The following is an 18,125-nucleotide window of genomic DNA, read 5'->3' as shown; positions in this document are numbered from 1 at the left end:
TGCATGATATGATCTTTGTGAGATAGATATTCCTTTTCCAAACCCTAAAAATTGATGACCTCATGATACTCTAACATAGGGTCCATCCCAAAAACTTCCCACATTTCTTTAGCAATAATCTTCACCAAGCATTCTCCATTTATCCCTCTCACCATTCTAGCTATTGGATCATAATTTTGGGACATAGTAGTGAGGAGGTTTGAATCCATGAAAACTTTGGGAACTACCAATTTGTCTAGGTCAAAATTCCAAATATATCCATAGGGGGAAAACAACTTGCTCTTTGAAAACCATTTTTTGAATAATTGTAATCTAGTTTTAGATATCACTGCATCTCGAGTCCAATTCCCTTTGTTATATAAATTGTCTACAACTTGTAACCTAGGGTTTACGAGGACTAAATTTATTATTTGGGAAACCTCATTGGTGGATTCATCTAATTTTTCTAAGAAATCATTGTGAATATTTCTACTGGCATAATCAACTTTCCTAGAAAAACCCCTCTTTGGAGGCATATTGAATGACAATGAGAAAATACCAAAATTCTTATCTCTATGCAGAGGAAGATGCTTACTTAGCCTTTTCACTTCTTCTCTGAATGTTGCAATGCATTATTGACACACAAAAATTCACGGCTCAGTCAAGTGAAACAATAAATTTTTTGACAAGTACTAGGCTCTAGAATTTTAGAAAATATATTTGCAGAATAAAATTCTTGATCTTCTTCATTACATTCCTTGTATCAGTTCACATGAGAAGCTTTTAATTCCCATAAATGGGTTCCAAAGAAAATAGAGTGGCATTCCCTTTTGAGTTTGAAAATGGGTCATTGATTGATAAAAATCTGACAATTAGGAAATAAAACACAATCTGACTCAACTTCAACCTTCTGACTTGGTAATCAACCCAATCGAATCTTGACACATATACCCTTTTCCACTTCACTAGCAATTTTCGTATTACTCATATATGTCAACAAGAAATGTGTTGATTTGTCATTATTTTACTATGGATGAAGATTGAGTAGTTTCTATTAGCAACACAATGATAACCTTTGATCTTTTGTGCATCTGATGATCAAGGATAATATTTAAAAATCTTTTGTGAGTGGACCACCATGCTATGTGTCACATTGTCACTACGTCACCATGAATATTGAATGTGTTAGTTTCATTAGTGACAAAGTGACATCCATTGATCTTGAAAGGATCTGATGGCTCTGATCAAACACCTTTTCTCCATAAGGTTTACCTCTGTGGCAAATGAAATTTGATAGCTGGAAATCCATTCATGACTGCAACCTACAACAACTTCCTAAAAGGGTTGGTCCTACCATCTTCCACGTGTCAAATTATCACTATGTCACCAAGAATAAAGAATAAGAAATTCTAGATAATTACATAGTGATAGCCCTAGACTTACTTTGAGATCAATAGTGGAAAAAGGCACATTAAGAAACTAGCGCCCTTTCATAAAGCACAAATAGAACACAGATAGATGTCACTTCGTCGCCATGTCGCTATAGTTAAAATAAGCTCATCTTTTCAAGGAAACATAGCAATAACCCTTGATCTTAAGGAAGATCAAGAGCTATAGTGATTTGGTTCGTACTCATGCATAAAACAGAACCCTTGTAAGGTTAAAGGATTATAATGAAAGCTTGGGTTACAATTTCAAAATAAGACTTAGGATAAAGTAAGGTAGCACAGAAAAATTTAAAAGGCATGCGAGAAAAGTTATAAAAAGAAAATTAAAAGGCATTTTAGAAATTCCCACATATTTGTTTATGTAAACCATGTAAACCTAACTTAGGGATTTAGGGAAAAACTATCATTGGAACAAGAACACAAAATTAGGGAAATTTCTAGGGAAAACATTAATTCAGAAGCACATAACCTTAATTTCTAAAGGAAAGACTGGAATTTTCACTAAAATATTTTAGAATTTTTTAATATGTGAAAAACCAGGCCAACACAATCCAAGACATAAGGGCTCTCAATTGGATATCCCTAATGGTCAATAAAGGATTCTAGACTCTATTATTCAGAACATCTAAATTATGGAGAAATAACTCACATAACAAATTCTTAATGGTTACAGGAGAGTTATGAAAAGCCTGGGTAAACTAAAGAGGTTCTTGCAATGATGGGGATCTATCATGCATGATGCAAGTCATTTGGTAATTCAACAGTTGCTCCTTAAGAAATAAGGCATATATAGGAGATGGGGACCTATAGCTCATTAACTCAGGAATAAGAGATGTTACTTTATTAAGTTTCTCATGTAGTTGCTTTGCTCTTTCTTCGTAGTCAAGGGTTTCTAGATAATGCCCATTTATAACCCTACTCAATTATTTCTTTTGTTGTTTCCATTGTTCTCTTTCTAAAGCTAATTGATTAGACAACAGAAAAATAATTGACAACAAAGACACAAAACCAAACTTATCTAACATAGAGCTAATACTTCCTTTTCACTTCATTTTTCTATTGAATGAAAAATAGTGGACTTGCCATTTTTGAAACGCAGTCCTTTCATAGGATCTGTCCATAACACCATGGATCTCTTAGTGTTACTGCATTTTTGTGCAACAGAGGCCAATGCATCCAATCCTTTACTCAAAATTTTCTCTACCATTTGGTTAACAAAATCCAAGTTAATACTAGGGCTTTCTTCAAATAAATTATTCTTTGCTATAGGAGATAATTATGGTTCATCTTCTTTCATTGTAAAATTTTTTGTGAGTATCTCATCATCTTCTAAGTCACTACAACTATCAGTTGTATAAGGATCCTTAGAGAATGAACCTCCTGTCTAGAATCTAGAATCCTGCTCTTTAGGGCTAGAGTTATCATCAATTATGATAAATTCCTCAATCATATATTCTATAGGAACTTATTCTTTTTCCATCATAGGAGATTCTTGAAATAATTTTTGTTGAACATTCCTAGGTTCTTCTTCCTTTTTCCCAATGGCTTCAGATTTAGTGGTTAACCCTTCTGGTGATATGCCTGAAGTGACATTTTGTTTCCTTCCACTACTTCTTCTCAATGAAGTTTCCTCCTTTTTCTCTAAAACTTTTTGCTTCCTAGAAGTGTTTGTGGCTACAGGAGACCATTCCTTTGTCTGTTGGCAAGGACTAGGGATAGTTTTTCCTTGCTTATCTTTGTTTCTTTGAGAAACCCTTTTTGACATAGGTGTATATTTTTTCGTAAAGTTCTTTTCCTCATCCTTATCCTAGGTGGACCTAGAGGTAGAGAGAGAAGGCAAACCTGTAGAAGCTCTAACTCTAAACCTTTTCTTAGAGGAAAATCCTGGTTCAAGTTCTACAATAATATTCTTAACCCCTTGCTTAGTTTGAATTCTCTACACAACTCTTTGTGCTATAGGCTCTATGATTTTTTCTTTAAACTCTTTTGTCAAAAAATCATCCCATGAAATTTCTTACTGTCCCCTCATAGCCTTTTCAAAAATTAACTTAATTAAGCAATGATTTGAAACAAAGTTAAGTTTACCTTCTTGCACCAGAGCAGCCCTCTTCTTTTAAATTTTAAACATGAAACTGGGAACATCTATGGCCCGAATTTCATGTCGTAGACAACTTAAAACTTGAAATGAATAGAATGCAAAAATTCTTGATGCCCTTCACAAGTGAAATCTTTGATAACATGGACTACATACTCCCCAAATGGTTCTAGCAAAGAAATTATGTGTGTACCTTGATTCTTGCCAATATCCAAAGGTGGTTCTATGTGCAAGGTAAACTATGCCTAGTTGTTATTGGATCAAAGTCTTTAGAGAACTTGTTGGCCTAGTTTTTCACTTTATAAGAAATCCTAAAAAATTATAGTGAAAATCTTTTTATTTATTGAGAATTAGGGGTTATGTGTCTTCAGATTGTTCTTTTCCCCAGATAAAATCCTTAAATTTTTGTTCCCTAGTGTTTTTTGTGCCCTAAGTCTCAAAAATTGCACATTTCATTCTCTACAAGAAGACTAATGATGTTGTTCATGAGGTAGAGTTTTTTTTCAAGGAAGTGGTGAGACTACATGGTCTACCAAAGAGTATAGTTTCTGATTAAGGTACCAATTTTTTGGGTCTTTTTGGTGTACATTATCGAAGAAATTGAAGAAAAAATTGAAGTTTAGTTCATCACATCATCCATAAACTAGTGGACAAACAGAGGTAGTGAACTAGAGTTTGGGGAATTTACTGAGATGCTTGGTTGGGGAAAAGCCAAAAGGCTAGAATCTGATTTTACTACAGGTAGAATTTGCATAAAATAATTTTATCAATAGGAGTACTAGTAAATCACCATTCCAGATTATATATGGGAGTAGTCTTAGGAGTGCTTCTAAATTGAGGTTGTTGAATAAAGGAGATATAAGCAGTGATGAAGCAAAATATTTTATTGAATATTTTGTTGAGATGTGGAGCCTAATCAGACTCGAAGATGATTCTTTTGCCACTTTATTTGGCATAGTTCCCCCTAGATTATTACTATGGGGCTTTGGGGACAGTGCCTCCAAGATGGGGCTAAGGGACAGTGCCTTGCAGGGTCTTATTTTTCTATTGGATGACTTATTCTAGCCCTAATTTTGTAAGAAAAAAAAGCTTGCGTGAAATGGCTTAGGGTTAGGGATTTCATAATGTATGATGAGATTGTAGCTTATTGTGGTGGTATTGAGCTATAAGGGATTGTGGACTATAATCACTGGATAATAATAACATTGGACTTGATGTTGGTGGACGTAGTCCAAGGATTGGGTGAAGTACATTAAATATTTGTGTCTTGTGTTCTCTTTTGTGGAATTTATTATTTTTGGATATTGGTTATCTTTGCATGTAATTTTTATTTATATTCATGATTAATACTAACACATTTGAAGAACATTCATGAGGAGGTGAGGAAGTACATTACAAGAATGAATACATAGTATAAGGTTAAGGCAGACAAAAAAAGGAGGCATGAGGGATTTCATATTGGAGATAAATTCATGGTTCATTTGAGGAAGGAGATATTTCCAGTGGGTACATATAATAAGCTAAAAATGAAGAAGTTTGGACCATACAAAATACTAAAAAGATATGATTCTAGAAATTCCTATGAAGTAGAGTTGCCAGCTGAATTGAATATTTCACTAGTATTCAACATTTTGGATTTGAAAAAATATTATGAAGGAGGTGATGGAGATGAAGTTGCAAAAGCACAATCGAGTTTTCTATCATTTACTTCGGTTACAAACAAGGTTAAGGAGATATTTAACAATTGTTGGAAGAAGCACAAAAAATAAAACCTATGTAGATTATCTAGTCAAATGGAAAGGAAGGCCAGTGAAGGATTCATCATGGCTAGCATGAAAGGAGGTTGAATTTCATGGTTTTTCTCTAACTACCTAAGATGTGATAGGGTCACTTCTCAAATTACCCTGATTCTTTGATGCAAGAGCATCCCAGGTGTCAGGGCAATGTTGCATCACCCAAAAATATTTCTACTTCTAGTTTTCTAATTTTATGTTTTCGATAAGGATTATTCATGTGCAGAGTTGTTATTTTTGGAATCTTTCTAATTTGCTTAAGTTTATATTGTGTGCTTTGATTTTTCTAATCTAATATGTGGGGGAGTTCATCTTGGACATATCATCTTGCCAAAGGATTTTTAATATCATATCATATGTATTAGTGCAGTTATTGCAAGTTTTTGGTATGAATTTTGGCTATCCAAACTTCAAGTCCAATAATGAATGCATAAATGGCTCATGAAACAAGGTCAAACCTCAACTAATGGACAATTGAATGATCATTTATTGTAGATCTTTATTCAAGGATTCCAAAATGTGGTTATAATAGCTCATTGGGTCAATAGTTTGCTAGTTATGGTCTCTAGAAGTGGACCCATCTAAAAATATAGTTTTTAATTTATCTTGAGTGATCCTATGTAATAAAGTTTAATAAAATAATATAATATAAGGATGGTTAATCTAAAGGGTTAGGGATTACTATCTAGAACCTTCTCAAGTGGTGAAAATTCCTATGTAAGGAAGGCTTGTAGGTTATCTAGGGCACTTCTAGGTGATAGTCGCAGCTCTATCTTACAAATTGTTGTAGGAAGGCAATCGTGTAGGTTTTCATATTGTAATTATGTAATTCTACATTTGCAATGATAATAAGAAGCCCATATTTTTATCTAAAAATTTGTTATTTTTTAATTTCTATTGCAAGTTGTGGTATTAAAAGGAGCACCCTTCATCACACCACTGCTAGCATTACAATCCATCTGGAATACCTTGTTGAAATTAGGGAATACTAACATGGGTTTCTCTATCACCTTCTTCTTCAGCTATTAAAAAATCCTTGCATCTCCTCTGGTCATTTGAACTCTTTTCGATCCCTGTAATTATTTCAATTAGGGGTGCATAGATACTACTAAAATTTCTATGAAGTTCCTATAGAAACTACCAAACCATGGAAAGGCCTCACCTTAGTGGTAGACCTTGGGTTAGATCATTCTAGGATGACCTTTACCTTCTCTAGGTACATTTTGAGACCATCAAATAAGAAAACAAACTCCAAATAGACTAATTCTCTTTTGAAAAAGTTACACTTCTTCAAATTAATCCAAAGTTTATCTTCCCTTGGCTTATCAAAGACTCTAAAGGGATGTTACAAAATTTCTATAACTTGAAACCCTAGTTTTCAAAAATGGCATCTAGCTCTAGGAACCCTAAAGATAGGAACCATTTGAGGTTCAGTTGGTCAACAATGAAGTAAAACAACCAGATTTCATACCAATTCCTGAAGTCGCCGACAAAAATGACCATGTTGACGCTTTGTCTATTATCCCACCTATGGTTGTTATGGTACAAGATGTCAAAAAATGTTATAATTGTAAAATTGGAGCAAAAGGTGACATGGAGATTAGGAAATCCTATGATAAACTTTGTGAGAATGGAGTATTAAAGGAGGAATTCTAGATTGTTGAGATAAAGGGCTTAACATGTGCCCTAGATTTCCCTGCAATTTTCAAAACTGAATGGATAAGAATAGTGTTGAGCAAAATTCATGATCGATGCCTATGGTTGGAGTATGGACCCATAAATTTTTTAAAGAGAATCATAAATAGGGTAATAGGGTACCCAACCCTCGAATGGCCAAAGACCCTGAGGAGTGATTCAAAAAAAGCCATAGAGAAGAACATTGGGGCTAAGTGGAACAAAAGAGGCATGACAATAGACACTACTACATTTAACCTCAATTTTCGACCAAAAATTTTGACCATCAACTAAATAAGTTTAGGTTAGTCGGAATGTTAAGGCAAAAATTTATAATTTTTACATGTTAGCCCCGTGTTGGTCGAAATTTCGACCAACATGAAGGTGGGGGTTGAAATTTTGAAATTTTTTTTTTTTAAAAACAAAAACATTTCTTAGTTTGTCTTTCACGCGCGGGTTCATTTGGGTTTTTGTTTTTTGCAGAGGGTAGGGTTTTTGTTTAATGTCAAATACAATCGCAAGCTCACATGATCTTTTTATTTTGGAAAAGGATGAATAGAAAGATGAAGACGTGCAAGAGTGTTTCATGCCTAAGTCACACCAGCTCCTCTTGCAACTCCATATGCATCGGCTTTTTTAGTAATCTTCACTTTCAGGTCAAATAATCATGAGAAGCAACATCAATAAAGTTTTTTGCAAAGGGTAGGGTTGTTGTTTAATGTCAAATACAATCACAAGCTCACATGATCCTTTTATTTTGGAAAAGGATGAATAGAAAGATGAAGACGTGCAGGAGTGTTTCACGCCTAAGTCACGTCGGTTCCTCCTGCAACTCCATATGCATCGGCTTTTTTAGTAATCTTCACTTTTAGGTCAAATAATCATGAGAAGCAGCATCAATAAAGACTTATCATAAGCAGGTGTTTTCTTGTCCTATTATTCAACATCAGAAGAGTGTAGATCTAAGCTAGGAGTAGAAGAACAAGGATTCAATCTTGTTTCTTTGGTTTTTAGTATGGCTTCAGAGAAAAAAGCATCCTTATCAAATGTCGGGGTTTGGGCAATGAAGGTAATTAGCTCTGTGGGGATCATAATGGTTAATAAACAACTTATGTCTGGCTACAACTTCAGATTTGGTATGTTTGAATTATTTGTATTTATCGAATTTCATTTGAATAACTGCTTAATGGATACTTTCTCTAGGAAGAAATAGCATGGAAACTACTTAATTTTTAGCTTTTTAATTCATTCATTAAGACTAGGATCAGTAAAATTGTAGTTGTATTATTTTGTCTCATAGTGACAGGATATGTTTATTGTTCATATTAATTACAATTTAAGATATGAATATAAAATCCATGGTCCTAAATTGTACAATCCTATTTAATGGTCTTTTACTATCATTGCCTCATTCTTGTTTATTCTGTAAACACTCCTTATTTCATAGAACTTGTAGTTTTCTAGTCAGAAAAATTGATACTTTTTATAAAAAATTATTCAGGTACAGATGGCAAATTACTAGCTGCACCCAGAAGATGAATAAATTCAACCAGTTGTCAGACCACTAGCTAATTGTTGTCCTGCTAAACTGAGTTGCTCTCTTATTTTTGTAGTGTGGATTGCAGATTGTACACATTTGGTTAGCCTCAGTTTTGTTTTGAGTCCAGGATTGTACTTCTCTAAATACGTATGTATTATCAGTGTGTATTATCACTATGTAGACTGTGTTGTGTTTGTAAATAAAATAATGATAATGCAGGGTAAGAGCCCATTTTATGTATGTTTTCTCTTCCTTGACATTTTGATTGTGTGGAAAATATCCATTTCAATTAAGTTCTTTTTATGTCCAAATATGGCATCAGCTAGTTTGTTCTTGAAATATTCTTGTACCAGTTCATGTTAGAACAATATTCACTCATTGACATCATACAAGGACATTAGGAATTGAATCCTCATTTCATTGAACCCAACATAATTATGGCTAAACATTGTGTCATATTATGTTTGCCATTGCTAACTAGCTTTGGTACTAATTAGAAACTGTACTTGTATAATTAGTTATTACAATTACAAATGTTGTAATTCTCCATACCGTTTAGAAGTCGAATGTAAGCAAGCTAAAAATTTGTTTGTGAATGAATAGTTGTTTTTGAATGCAAAGTTGTAAGCTCAACTGAGATTCAAAGACAGAGTAGTAAGCTAAACCAACCCAACTCTGGTAGTAAGTTTTGTCTCTGTTATTTATTTGTTGAAAATTTTTCATCATAAGCTACAGAAGCAATTGTAACTTTCTTGATATTTAGCGGAGATAATTACTGATGGCTGATGACATTTGGCTATGGCTTTAATCAATGCATCAAAAATGCCACATAAATTGCAATAATCTAACACATTCAAAAGCTAAGAAATATAATTTAGTTTTCTAATTAAATGAAATGATCTATATACAATTATAAAACACTAATACAATCAAGCAGCATGGCAGTATAACTGCTGGAAGTAGCAATAGCAAACCAGCAAAGCCTGCTAGAAAAAAAATAGCAGTAGCAAGAAATTCAAAACTTGTGAGGGGAAGTATTTGGATTCATCAATTAAACCCTAAATAAAACACATATTCATCGTATGATTGAGGTTATGGTACATAGGCTCTACAATATTTTCTTTTAACTTTAACATTTGCCTTCCATTAATAAAAATCTGAGATGAATACTTTTTAAAGAGTAAAAAAACAAATATTTAGGGATACCAGTTACAAATAAATTCTTAGCCACATAACGACTTGTCCTTATTGAATCTTAGTTATTTTATTAGTACAAATTGAAGACTTATTTTAGCGACATTGTCACCAAATTTGTTTCAACAATAGTCAATAACATGGATTATCTGATGGACCATGGTATCTTGTGATAAAACAGTGTAGTAGTGTATTTTTTATATTAAATACTTAAAAATATGATATATAGCTATTTAAGTAAAAGATAGGTAGAACAGAATCAAACCAACTATTTGGTGAAGTGTAGACAAAAGAGAATTAGTTGGATTGTTGTTACTAGAGCTAGTTGAATAGGAGATAAGGGTCACAACAAGGAGGTTTCCCTAGCCATATTGGAGGCCTTGGCCATAGAATAAGCTTATGCTTGTATCCATTTCTCTCCTTTTCTTGATCATTAGGACACAAGAAAAGATGAGACCATAGTTAGTGAAACTTTACACTATCATGTTAGTCAAGGATGCTATAGTCACATAGATTGGCCATATGATGGTGGAGAGCAACTTTAAAATTCATGTTAAAGGGACTTGAGAGATGTGTGAAGGGAGTATTGGCAAAATATGTGAGAGAAGTTCAAAAAAAAAACTAGTGTCCCTTTGGTAAGAGAAGTTTGAAAAAAAACTAAGGGAGTATTGGCTAAACAACAAACTAATGAGTAAAATATGTGAGAGAAGTTTGAAAAAAAAAACTAAGTGTCTGTTTGGTGAGTATTGGCTAAACAACAAACTAATGAGTAAAATATGTGAGAGAAGTTTGAAAAAAAACTAAGGGAGTATTGGCTAAACAACAAACTAATGAGAAAAATATGTGAGAAGTTCGGGAATAAAACTAAATATGTAAGAGAAGTTTGGAAAAAAAATGTGTCCCTTTGGTGAGTATTGGGTAAACAACAAACTAATGAGTAAAATATGTGAAAAAAGTACCAAAAGGAAATTTCGAGTCTGAAGGATGAACTTGATCAATTAAGGAGGGGTATTATTGTGACAACTAGTTAGGAGGAGCTTATGACATTAAGGAAATAGGTCCTTTCCTCTAACCAATTTGTTACTTTCTCCCTAACATTGGGATGTCTTGTGTATTGCATTTTTGAGTTACGTTTCTGTGATCCAATTTGAATATTTTTTTAATGGTAGCCAATGATTATAAATTGTGTTTCTCCCCCTTTTTTTACAATTAATCTATTTTGAAGTTCTTATTCATATCGCAAATTGGTCGACAGTGAATTATCTCATTGCACCTATATATATTTAGCCTTTTAGGTAGTTATACTCTATTGTTAATCAGTCTGAGAGTTGTACACTGTGAACAGCTTGAAGTTGGCCAAGTCAAAATGCAGTCAAGGTTAGAAGAAGACGAGCAAGCTAAGGCAACACTTATGAGTAGAATCCAGAGGTTGACCAAGCTGATCTTATTATCTACAAAGAATGCAATTCCTACAAATTTGTTAGATAGCCTTGCTCATCAGCACAAACATTCTTTTGGTGAAGATGAGGTAATTATAATTTATATTCAAGCCTTGCAAATTTCAGATGCTTCAACCAATTTGACAAGTTTTTGAAAGATCTGTGTGTGTATTTTTATAGATTAGTTTTTTGAAGCGAACAATTTACAAACTTAAATCTCAATTGGTGCAGCTAGTCAAATCTCAAGCTTATATTTGTTCATCTGATCAATAATGAATGACATGGATACATTTAAGTATGGCAACTTAATTAGAGTGCTCACAAGTTGTAACCAACTTGATAGGATGTTAGGAACATATGTTGCAATAAGTAGTCTACCTTTGCCAAAAGATCTATATCTACTTGTCATACCTAAATGGGAAAACTGGCATTTTAGATGCTACTTGATTATGTTTTGAAGCATATCCCTCATACAATGTAGGTTTGAGGCTTTATCACATGTCACATAAGGATTCATCTTTTGGGCAAAAGATAATTGCTATAAGAATGCATCATGATTTCAAATCACTTAATTGGAGAGCCCCTCAAAGACATTGCAACCATATACCAATGCATACAGACTATTCTCTCATAGAAGGATTTAAGGACCAGATAACCTATAAAAATGCATTAAGACAACAATTTTATGCCACGGTTCTCTTTATTCATGCTTGAAACCTACTTAAAAGGTTATCTATGCACAATTTTTTAGTATGCATGCTTGGTTCTTGTCTGTTACACTAACATAATTAAGATCACATCTAGATAAATTAAGAACCATTCCAAAAGCATCCTGATTTACACGCTCTTCAAGTTTAGACCTATTGATAAAAGTTTGTATGATAATGTTGCCCAAGCCTTTGCCATTCTGATGCAGAGGTGTATTTTAATTCTAATAGGTATACCAGATATCTTAAGTTCTTGATTCTTCCATCATTTCTGTAAGATAAAAATATATTTGAGCCATTCCAAAGGCCTTAGTCATTGCATGTTCTTCAATTTTTTGCCTATTGGCAAAGGCTTGCATGATGATGTTGCCTAGGACTTTGCCTCCAAGATGCAGAAGTGTCTTTTAATTCTGACAGATATAACAGGTACTAAAAGTGCATTGTCTGTATTGTAGAATGGAAGGACCAACTTATTCCAGATTGAAGTGATACTTATCTTATCCATAGCTATCCTTTACCCATAGGCATTCCTAGACATGGGTCACTCCTATCCTTGAAGAAATTTTTAGTGTACTAGCACTTATTTCCAACATTGAACCATTTTGCTACATTCACTTAAAAAGCCAAGAAGCATCACATATCCATTTGGACATGGCTCTTAATTATTAAATATGGTGCTGAGTAGTATCTCAGTCAAGTTCCATGGAGTGATTGAACACAAAGGCATAATGTGGCTGAATGACAAAGCTGGGAAGTGCCTATCTACTGCCATATTATTCTATTACAAGATGTGTATAGCATTTAGACCAATATTTGTAATCCATTTCAAGAAAAGTTTATGCAATTGAATAAAAAATTTAAAAATACTTCAATTCAAAACCAAAATTTGCCAATCAATTCATTTTTTTGCACTTGAGTTGATTTATTTGTTATCCAGCTTACTTGAGTTATATTCTTGTGTAATGTATAGGCTGAATAGTTATGGAACATATGAAGCTACGTGGAACTACAATATATTTTGACATTCCACTAGAAACAAATTATTGTGCATTCCATAGGGGAATGAGGATCATTTTCTTTTCTCCTATTAGTTAATACTTTTTTTTGTGCACATCTCCATTGTCAGTTGTTAATGTAGTATCTATGTTCTATAAGTTTGTAGAAATGACCTCTAATGGAGTGTACTTATGGGATTGAATTTGGTTCTATTGCATGTGAATGACATATGTAATATATGTGTCGAGAATGATGAATTTGGTTTTGAAGCAATCCACTCATCTCTTGATGTCTGAGAATCTTTTACTCACAAGTTTTGTATGCTATTTAAAGACAATAATTTTGCTAAGTTGTAAGAAGAAATCTGAGTAGCAATGTTAATTTTTAATTTTTTTTGTGCTATATATAGATGAAGTCCACAATGATATCAAGCTCATCAACTTAAGAGACTAGATCAGCTGATATATCTCACAAAAAAATCCAAAATATGTTAGTACATATTACATCATGATCAATACATAAATAACATCTCTAACTTTCTGTAACAGCAAATCAACAAAATAAAATATCACTAACTATTTGAAACTATCCATCAAAGCTTAGTTACTACCTTCATTGTAATCTTCCAAACTCCAATGTCCATGAGGATGGGAAACAATTGACAACTTCTCATATCAGAATACCTTTTTCTGTTGAAGAAGATCTTGTTTCCATGTTTCTTCTTATATCCTTCTTAGATTTTTCCTCTGTTTCCTTTAACTTTTCATTGGATTGGTTCTAGTATTCCATTGTTTGATTATGGAAGGTGGGATTCATTTGTTTGTTGTATGATCATGTATGGCCATATCTCATCTCCTACTTGTGTGACCCTTACAATCCCATCTCCAAGCAACTTCAGGAACTTAACATGATTTCCATTGTCATAGTTACCTGTGAAGCAACATTGTTTGAAGACCTTGGACCCAATAGGGTAAAGACCTACCTATACGTAAGGAGATCACTAAAAGACAAGTCTTTTTAAGTTTATAGTGGTTTTCACCCTTAGAAACAGCAAGAGCAATGTTGTTTCTCATCAGCACTTTAGAAGGTTCACTGCCACAGATAGTAGGATGATAAAATCTTTTGATGAACTTGAATAAGAGAGAGACACCGCCTGTTCTAGCCTTCCAATTTTTTTCTCCACATTATTCTTAACCCATACCCACATATTCTTTTAGTTTTGGTTAACTGCAAAAGAAATTTCAAAGCATCTCATCTATTTATGAGGCCTGCCCATTAAAAATCACACTTTTTGCACTAGCTTGAGGGGACCTTCTTGTCAACCTAACATATTAGATTATGTCTTAGATATTCTAGCACCAGAGGATATAGTTGTAGTTACTTCATATGTAGTTGCATTATTTAGTTAATTGTTTAAGCACTTTTGTTGTTAGATATCAGTTGTATAATGTTGCATCAGGTGAGAAATTTGTCATCATTATTGTGTTCTATCTTAATTAATTTTGTTAATTTATAAATTCTGGCAAAATGAACTATTCAGTTTTGGGGGAATAGTAGCAGCAATATTATGATGGATCTACATAAAATGGTGCTATAGAAGGTCGCCTTAGAATTACAAACCTTAGGCACTAAAAGAAATACCTTTGAGCGACAATCAAGTGCTGTAAGAGTCACCCAAACCATAAATCTGTTAAGCTCAATTCCAATACCTGTGTGGAATTGCTCGTGACTAGTTCAGGGAGTTTCATCCACTAAGAAAATATAGAAATTAGGGGGTTTCCATATTCCAACCCATAGTAATAGACAAATAGTGCCTCCAATCTATTCAAGTAAAATAATAGGTACTTGAGTAGAAACTAAGTTGATAGCTGATAAAAAGGCAAATGAAGCCCAACCAAAGGACTGTATAGATCGTACATATAGATATTATTTGATTTTGACACATATCTAAGCATGGTATCAACACAAAATATTGTTCTACTACAACTTATTAGTCCATGCCTTAGGTAATGTTTTCAGTTATCTGTTTTGGCATTCTTATTCAAATTTGTTCTTTGCTAAAATATGATAGTTGAAGCTTAATGTTTCTAAATTAATAAAATTGCAAAAAGACAAAAGAAACAATCATTATGAACTATATATCTTAAGTTTCTAGTGGCAAAATAGTTTTGGAGACTGTATATTCATTATGAACTGTATATCATAAATGTATATATGATAAACTTTTTTGGAGACTAGTGGCAAAATAGTTGACACTACAATATTTAAATGAGCTTAAAGGTGCCTTTGGAATGAGCTGGGAGATTTTGGTGGGTAGATGACGTTCTATATGGTAGTTCATGTACAACCACATTTTGCATGTATGCCCAACATCACAGTTGCAAAGGTTTTTTAGATCTACTTTCTGTTCATTGTGAATAGATTGAAGCAAGAGCCGCAGAGAGATTTGCTTTAGTTTATCTGAAAAAAGAATTTTTCTTTTGCCCATATCCTCTCATTGCATGTTCATTCCATTTTAAATAATAAAATTAGTTCTGGTTTTGTCTATTCTCTCATTGGCATTGTTTAACTACATACACAAGTTGTGCCAAATTTTGATGTAAATCACTTGCCATCTTTAATTGACTTTTAAAAATAAAAAAATGTAAACGGACTAATCATTTTAGGATGTATTTAATTCTTTTATTTCATTTAAAATCAACTATGTTGTTATCTGCTAGATTAAGGCCCCAATTTGACCCCAATTTGACCCCAATTTTTGACCGAAATTTTTGACCATCTATTAAAATGTTTTAGATTGGTCGAAATATGCAAGGAAAAATATCTTTTTAAAAAAATCCATGCTCGTGTTGATCGAATTTTCGACCAACACAGGCTTCATATGTTAAAAAAAAATTTTAAGTGGGAAAAACTCATTGTTGCTGAGGACGAAAATGGAGGAAGGGTTTCACAGGCTGGAGGAGGCAAAGGTGAAGGTTTTTGAGAAAGGGGCATCTATGTATAGGGGGTGCGTGGAGACGGGTGTGGCAGCGGCTGTGTTAATGAAATCCTTGCAATCAATGTTTTTGTCTACTAATGAGGAGGCCAAGTTAGGGATGAAGATGAGAGTGGCGGCGTTGGTTAATGAGGATGGGGTGTTTTGATAATGCAGGATCTGTTAATTGCTGGTTTCGACATCACTAGTGCAACAATAGAATGGGAAATGGTAAAACTCATTCATAATCTAGATAAAATGGAAAAAGTCCAAGGGGAGTTAGAGGAGGTTGTAGGTCATAGTAGAAGAGTGGAGGAATCTGATAGTGATCATCTACCTTACCTTCATGCAATGGTGAAAGAAGTGCTTCGACTGTATCCTCCTGGTCCTCTTTTGATCCCTTATAAAGCATCAAAATCTTGTGAAATAGGGGGTTTGCGATTGTGAGGGATCCTGTTGTGTTGGAAGGAGCCTTCCAAATTTATGCGAGAGAGGTTTTTGGAGGGAGAGGGAGCTACTGTGGACTTTAAGGGACAAGATTTTGAGCTTATACCATTTGGAGTAGGGAGAAGAATATGCCTAGGGCTTCCTTTGGCTGATAAGATGCTTCATTTAATTTTGGCTTTGCTGGTTCACTCCTTCGACTGGAGTCTTCCTAATGGAATGAGCACAAAGGAACTAGACATGGACTATATATTTAGAGTGGTATTGTGGAAGAGTCAAAATTTGGAAGCAATCCCACTACACCTGCAACATCACTTGTATTAATTCTTCAATATTAAGGTAATTTCTTCAATACGTTGGATCACAAAGTCTAATATGATAATGTCGTTTAGAATGGAGGTGTCATAATAGATTTAGTAAGTTGACTGACTTTCCCTACAATAATTTTATTAGTGTGTAAGACTCTAAAGTATCAAGAAAAGTGACATCTATGTACACAACATAGTGAATGAGGGCTACCATTTCTTTCTCAGGTGTCACACCTCTGTATCAAGAGAGACATACCCATACAACGTAGACGCTTCCTGCACTCTACATGGCACTACTTCTGTGCATATCAATGAATTTGAATGCAATATTATAAATAATTTCTGCATGCAACTTCTTACCATTATATACTTATTTTTGTTTAAATTAATATGATCATAAACAAGTTTGAAATTTGTTTTAGAAAGACTTTGAGATTTTTATATGGTTTTTGTAATGTAATATGGGTCTTATTCAATTTTATACCACTTCTCTGAGTGTGTTTCATATTGTTTCAAGGAAATTCAAGGAAATTTGGATTTATTTGTAGCTACGGGTTCTTGTGCTTTGTCTTGATAATAAAACATGTAATTGGCACCGGATGGACATTCTAGATTATCTACTTTGAAATGTGAATTTGTTGACATATGGGGTGAAAACCTCTAATGTATCCTTGGCATGCACTGATAATAAATGGCATATTGTTATCTTGATGTCCAAGCCCACAAGTTATGTGGAGTAACAATGGTTGAATATCGAAGTCTCTGAGAGAACCTTGGAGACATTACGACTCATTTATTGGATCTTTATTACTAACTCCTACTTAAGATCCATGTGGAAGGGTTTGGGTTTATCACTAGTCCATAAATATTGTCATGCATAAATGTTAAAATGCCAGTATCATTACTATTAACGAAATATATTTCCACCGGGTTTATAAAACTCTTTATAGAGTCATTTACCAAAAGCTCTCTATTAATAGGCTCTGAAAATACTCTATTAATAGACTTTAAAAATACTACATTTTCAATAATAAGCATTTATAACTGATATAGTACAAGGCTAAAAAATCCATTTATTTAGATTCTTTTTTTTTAACGCTGCTAACTCTTCAGAGCCCTTTATTCATCTAGCTCAATTGCAAATGTTCTGCTCTGGAACACAAACATTTATGTGCTTTAATTCAATGGAGAGTGTTGTATGGGAGCATTTCTGAATTTATTCAGGTCAATTGCAAATCAACAGCTCTGTGTCAATCTCTAGCTACAGCATCTACAGGAAAGATGGCTTTGATTTCATTCATGTCATCTCTCATGACAATAAGTTGGAGTAGTATTGCACTTAGTGACCTTATGGAAAGGCTTAATGTTTCACCTTATGAGCATCATCTAAATGTAATGAGTACTACGTGTTCCATTCATTCTTATGAAAAATGAGTTCTTGTGAACCACTATTAAAATAACTTGTGTCAATGTGTTTCACTAGAAAACCACATAGTTGAATCCTTGTAGTAAAATCACAATTTGACTTGCTGTA

General features: G+C 33.6%; 1 pseudogene; it reads left to right on the top strand.

The window, feature by feature from the left end:
* The first annotated feature begins 15,798 nt into the window (after positions 1-15,798).
* Positions 15,799-16,286, top strand: LOC149565714 (geraniol 8-hydroxylase pseudogene; annotated as a pseudogene).
* Positions 16,287-18,125: the final 1,839 nt, after the last annotated feature.

Source organism: Cupressus sempervirens, chromosome 3 (genome assembly GCF_028749045.1).
Source record: "Cupressus sempervirens isolate cs-2001-9-10 chromosome 3, ASM2874904v1, whole genome shotgun sequence".
NCBI lineage: Eukaryota > Viridiplantae > Streptophyta > Pinopsida > Cupressales > Cupressaceae > Cupressus > Cupressus sempervirens.
Note: the sequence above shows the minus strand (reverse complement) of the source record. Positions and strands in the feature narration are given on the sequence as shown.